This window comes from Rhinoraja longicauda, chromosome 1 (genome assembly GCF_053455715.1).
Source record: "Rhinoraja longicauda isolate Sanriku21f chromosome 1, sRhiLon1.1, whole genome shotgun sequence".
Classification (NCBI taxonomy): Eukaryota; Metazoa; Chordata; class Chondrichthyes; order Rajiformes; family Arhynchobatidae; genus Rhinoraja; species Rhinoraja longicauda.
The window spans coordinates 128,508,404-128,514,403 of NC_135953.1; positions in this window are offsets into that span (position 1 = coordinate 128,508,404).

Below are 6,000 nucleotides of genomic sequence, written 5' to 3' on the forward strand. Positions count from 1 at the left end.
TTACCTATTAACTCCATCAGCTTAGCTGGACTTACCTATTAACTCTATTAACTCCATCAGCTTGCCTTCCAAACATCAACTTCAAGAAACGTTTCTGCAAGAATATCACAGTCAAAACTCTCATGGACCTCACAGAGCCGCCTCCAATCACACCAGTACCTCACAAACAACCAATCAATCAATCAATCCACCCTCCAGAAGGTGCAAAGTGTTCACAGTTTGTGAGATTCCAGAGGTTCACCATCATTGGTCCACATGAAGTGATTCTTGGCCAATTTTACAAGAAGAAATGCAACCAACTAGATGAGAATCACCAGGAGGCCAAGGAGCTAATTAAAAGCAAACTTCAAAGCAATCCTGGGTTAGCAATACCACCATTCCTCAAATGAAACAAAGTAACTGAAGCAGAGGTCCAGTAAAAGACAAGGGACCTAAAGAACAGATGTTGGAGCGAGTGAAGACAAGAATCTCAGCAACTTGCTTCCAGCCATTACATGTGTGTGTTCTTCAGTAATGTAAAAGCTAACAATGGCCCCAACACCCAAGGCCTTATGATGCAGAGTTAGGAATTTATCACAGGCAGAAAGGTAGCCAATGCCCAATGAAAGGAACATTGCAGAGACATCTCAACAGCCATTCTGCCCTTGACTCCATCCAACAGCAACTCATCTGGGTCAGCTCATGCCCAACAAGACGTCAAGAAAACCATATCATCACCCCACAAGAGCAAGGCTTCAAGAAAGGAAGGTCTTTCCTGCTGAAATCCTAAAATTTGGCAGTGAAGTGCTTCATTCCCAAATCTTCAGCCTCGTTGACCAGAGAGGAGGTTATATCGTGTTTCCAGAGACTGCAATCATGGTCATGTTTAAGAAAACAGACAAGTCTGACTGTTGTAACAATGGGGACGTCTCCCTTCTGTCTAACACATCTCCCTTCAGTCATTGTCAGGTTCATCTCAACTGCCTCCTCCCAGTTGCTTCAGAATTGCTTCCAATTCGCAGTGTGGACTCCATCTAGCAAGATATGATTTTGTATGTCAACTCCTAATGCAGGGAGTAGCACCAACTAATATACATGGCCTCCAATACTACCTGCTGTGCTCATATTTGACATGATTTGCCTGGATAGCATGCAAAACAAGTTCTTCATTGTTTCTTGGCACAAGTGACAATAATAAATCAATGGCCCCAACACCCAAGGCCTTATGATGCAGAGTTAGGAATTTATCACAGGCAGAAAGGGAGTCAATGCCCACTGATCTCCCTCTATCTTCCTGTCTCCACCTATATCCTTCCTTTGTCCCGCCCCCCTGACATCAGTCTGAAGAAGGGTCTCGACCCGAAACGTCACCCATTCCTTCTCTCCCGAGATGCTGCCTGACCTGCTGAGTTACTCCAGCATTTTCTGAATAAATACCTTCGATTTGTACCAGCATCTGCAGTTATTTTCTTATAATAAATCAATACCTTTTTCAAATGCAACTAAGCCATATGTAGACTTTCTACATGTTCTCTGTAACCATCTTGGCTTCCCTTTAGCACCCCCATCCCCCATCCCCCATCCCCCATCCCCCATCCCCATCCCCCATCCCCCATCCCCCATCCCCCATCCCCCATCCCCCATCCCCCATCCCCCCTCAACCCCTCCCCCATCCCCCATCCCCCATCAACCCCTCCCCCCTCCCAGTTTCCTCCCACATACCAACAATGCGCTTGTAGGCTAATCGGATACTGCAAATGATCTCTCGTGCAGGTGAGAAGCAGGAGAATCAGAGGGGCATTGATGTCATGCGATGGTGAAAAGGGCACAGGGAAATAAATAGGTTAGAGGATGGGATTGGCAGGATTGCTCTGAGAGTCAGCCTTCTACGTTGCTGAATCAGAATTTAAATGCGAAAAGGCTACAGCACCACCCCCACACTTTTCTCAGTCTCTCTTCCAGCACAGTTTCATCTCATCATCAACAAACATTGCGCGGGAGCGGAGTTAATCGTTAGAACCAACAGGAAATTCTTCAACCCATGGTGACAACAATCAGAACCAAGGTTACCAAAACCACAATAGTTGAGCTGCAGCTTGCAGCCAATGTTTGTGTTTGTGCAAGCTCGGAAGCTAAGTCCAAGCCATTGTGTTTGCTATTACTCAAGAGGCTGAGTCTTTCACTTAACATTCACAGAACCAAGATTCTCCAGCATAATGTTTTGATGTGTTTATGCTTTATTCTTACTTGTTAACTGTATGTTTGTGTTGTCATTTGTGAGCAGAGCACCAAGGCACATTCCTTGTATATGCACATACTTGGGCAATAAACGTATTAATTCATTCATTCAATCTGCTCCTACAGCACCATGCTACCATTCAATGGTTAAGGTTCAAGATAAGACCCTGCAAAACATAGAACATTTCCTATTTCTTGGGATCCCTTGCCTCAGCAATGGGATGTGGTTCACAAGCTTGGGGAATGCTCCATGTTTTGCAAATTCTCTATCATATTCAGTGCAGCAGAATAATTTTTAACTGATTAAGGAAAAGAGTGGAGTAACTCAATGGGTCAGGCAGCATTAACAGAAAAGAAAACAACATGCTAGAGTAATTCAGCAGGCCAGGCAGCATCGACAAAAAAAACCACCCAGTGGAGTAATGCAAAAAGTGCCCACGATGCTGCCTGACACGTTCAGTTACTCCAGCAGTTTGTGTCTTGTTTTGTAAACCAGCATCTGCAGTTCCTTGCATCCAAAGATTCTGTTAACTGTGCAATCTTGCTCTTTACAAATTGTCTACTTTGTTTTCACACAATACAACACTTATTGCATAACAAGGAAGTTTCTTTGGCAGCAAAATACTTTCTAATATTCTGGAGGTGAAAGTTACCTTTTTGAACTCATGCAGATGCACAATAGAAAGCATGCTGTCGAGTTGCATCATAGCTTGGTTTGGGAACAGCTCTGTCCAAGATCGCAAAAAAAATCAGAGTTGTAGATGTAGCCCAGTCTAACACGCAGACCGGACCTTCCACCATTGACTGTCTCGCAAAAGCAGCCAACATAATCAAAGATTTGTTGCACCCGGTCATTCCTTCTTCTTCCTGCTCCCATCCATCAGAAGGTACAGAAGCTTAAAAGTGTCCAACCCCAGTCTCAGAAACAGCTTCTTCCCCTCTGTTATCAAGCTTCTGAATGGTACTTCCATAAACTAGGGTACTGTCCGATTAACCTCTACCCTATTGTGGATATTGGACTTTGTCTATGGTACTGGTGCACTACAATGCTGAAAACTATATTCTGCACTCCATATCTTATCCTTTGCTCTATCTATTGTACTTGACTTTATCTTGATTGTTTTAATGTATGCTATATCTGATCTGTTTGGATAGCATGCAAAACAAAACTTTTCATTGTACCTTGGTACGTGTAACAATAATAAACCTAAACCCAAATCTAAAATTGTGACAAGAAAAATTAAGAAAATGATAGGGCAATGACCTACCTTGTTCAATACTGGTTGTCATTAAGCTTGGCTCTGTTTTAGGTCCATTGGTTTGAATCATAGCTTCCGTGCTGGTATGAAGCAAATGTGATATGTGAGAGATTGCCAAGGGCAGGTAATTAAAAGTTAATTATTCTACCATCCCTTCTGATTGATGGAGTTCAAATGTTTTTGTAAGGTTGGGAAATGCCACTGATGCTGCTCCCAGCATCCACTCTGTTCTGCACAACAGTACCCACTGACTGTCATGGTTCATAATGAGTCTTTAAAAAAAAATGGGATAATGAAGAACTTGTTATGCATGCTATCCAGGCAAATCATGTCAAACATGAGCACAGCAGGTAGTATTGGAGGCCATGTATATTAGTTGGTGCTACTCCTTGCATTAGCAGTTGACATACAAAATCATATCCACTGTTCCTCTTGCTAGAATGACAGCCATGATTGAATGGCAGAGTAGACTTGATGGGTCGAATGGCCTAATTCTGCTCCTATTACTTATGACCTTATGACCTTATGACATGTGTGTGCATGTACAAGTGTGTTTGTGTGTGCACGTGAAAAAGAGTGGGACGTCTTGAACTCATTGCTTAGAAGGGAGATAGGAATAGAATAACTTAAATTCGCACCAAAGAAGAGGCCATTCAGCCCATCATGTCTATGATAGCTGAAAAATAATGATTTAGATGAGTGCAAAGTTTTTTTAAATACATGGATATACACTTGTATCTACAAGATTGAAGGCTAGGAAGTAGAATGAACATGAAGATGACCATCAGAGACATACTGGACTGAAGGGTTTCCTTCTGTAAATTGATATTATTCCATGTTTTTTGATAGCATGCAGGTGATAGAGAGATGGCATGCATCCTACAACTCAACCAATATTCTTCTTCATTAAAACCTACACGGAAAAGTTTAAACAAATTACAAATATATCAAGTTTTCATTGATTTCAGGAATGTTTTATGAAGAATTAATCATTCAAGATCGTGGGTAACTTTTAGCTTTGGCAAGGACATCAGTTGTCTGCTTTGTCCATGCACTTATCATGCACCTTAACTGTTTTCCTTTCCACTGAATCAGGTCTGATGGAAAATTGGGTGGTTTTGTGGAAGTGACTGATTCTACACTGTCATTTCCTTGTCAAGGAGCAAACGCTGTGCCATTTGAACACTATACCAACACCAAAGAAATATTTTCATGAGTTCTGGTCGCCAAATTATAGGAAGGATGTCGACAAAATGGAGAGGGTACAGAGGAGATTTACTAGAATGTTGCCTGGGTTTCAGCACTCAGGCTACAGAGAGAGGTTGAACAGGTTGGGTCTTTATTCTTTGGAGCGTAGAAGGTTGAGGGGGGACTTGATAGAGGTTTTTAAAATTTTGAGAGGGACGGACAGAGTTGACGTGGGTAGGCTTTTCCCTTTGAGAGTGGGGAAGATTCCAACAAGGGGACATAGCTTCAGAATTGAGGGACAAAGGTTTAGGGGTAACATGAGGGGGAACTTCTTTACTCAGAGGGTTGTGGCTGTATGGAATGGGCTTCCGGTGGAAGTGGTGGAGGCTGGCTCGATTTTATTATTTAAGAGTAAATTGGATAGGTATATGGATAGGAGGGGATTGGAGGGTTATGGTCTGAGTGCAGGTAGATGAGACTAGGTCAGGGAGAATGGTCGGCGTGGACTGGTAGGGCCGGACAGGCCTGTTTCCATGCTGTAGTTGTTATATGTGTTATATGTTATATGTGTTATATGTTATATGTTGTTATATAATGCAGAAGCAACATTCTTTACACAGAGTAACACGTTAACACGGTATGGAATTCAGTTCAAAGTTCTGCACTGCTGCTATATGCTGTCACCTATGGCGAGTCTGGAGGCTTGTACTTTGTTAAAGAAGTTTATTGCGGCAGCAATATTCAATTACAAAAGGATAACAAACGAGATTACAGACAACCATTAACTCAAACTGTTCACATCGAAGTTCTCTTTCCACTGCCTGATTTTGGGCCCCAAAACCACCACGTGACCTTGCTGGCCAATCAACGGGTTCGACTCTCAGGACCAATCCCTATGGTCGCACCACCATGTGACCTTGCTGGCCAATCCGAGGGTTCGACTCTCAGGACCAATCCCTATGGTCGCTACACACCGAACATTGATGATCAATTATGTAACCAATATTATGTCCTCCATTAACATTTTCATCTTCAGTTTTGGAAGAAGCCACCACATGAGTAGAACAAACAAGGCCAAAGCATTCATAGCCATCTCCTGCTAAATGTACTGCATGGATGATTCTCTCAACCTCCCCCAGGGTTCTCCATTATCACTGATGTCAATCTTCAATGAGTGGGCAAGAACAGACCAAATGGAAGATAACGAGATAAACAAATTGAGGCAGTCCATTTTAGAAGAAAAAATAATAGCAAAGCAGTAGAACATTGTTTAAATGGCGAGCAAATGAAAGGCATCGGTATTTGGAGAGACTTATATGTTCTTGGTTATTAATCA